The following is a 689-nucleotide window of genomic DNA, read 5'->3' as shown; positions in this document are numbered from 1 at the left end:
TCATGTTTGAAATGTACTAACTCGTTTTTTTCTCACAGCAGGTAAACGTGTGTGTGGTTGCAACATTACGGTCCCATTGAGTACATTTTTGGAGAGATGGGCAGCACATGCACCACAGGGCGGGAGGAGGGTGCCTAGCACGATACATTTTCTTTCTTCGGTAAGTATTTTTTGTGTTTGATACATTTGGAATTTTGGTTTTTCATGTTGATTTTAAAATGACCTTTCTCATGTTTGAAATGTACTAACTCGTTTTTTCCTCACAGCAAGTCAACGTGTGTGTGGTTGCATCATTACGGTCCCATTGAGTACATTTTTGGAGTGAGGGACATCAGTTGCACCACAGGGCGGGAGGAGGGTGCCTAGCACGATACATTTTCTTTCTTCGGTAAGCATTATTTTGCGTTTGATACTTTTGGAATTTTGGTTTTTCATGTTGATTTTAAAATGACCTTTTTCATGTTTGAAATGTACTAACTCGTTTTTTCCTCACAGCAGGTCAACATGTGTGTGGTTGCAACATTATGGTCCCATTGAGTACATCTTTGGAGAGAGGGACATCAGTTGCACCACAGGGTGGGAGGAGGGTGCCTAGCACGAAACATTTTCTTCCTTCGGTAATCATTAATTTGTGTTTGATACTTTTGGAATTTTGGTTTTTCATGTTGATTTTAAAATGACCTTCTTCA

This window comes from Schistocerca cancellata, unplaced genomic scaffold, assembly GCF_023864275.1.
Source record: "Schistocerca cancellata isolate TAMUIC-IGC-003103 unplaced genomic scaffold, iqSchCanc2.1 HiC_scaffold_1077, whole genome shotgun sequence".
NCBI classification, from domain to species: Eukaryota; Metazoa; Arthropoda; class Insecta; order Orthoptera; family Acrididae; genus Schistocerca; species Schistocerca cancellata.
Note: the sequence above shows the minus strand (reverse complement) of the source record.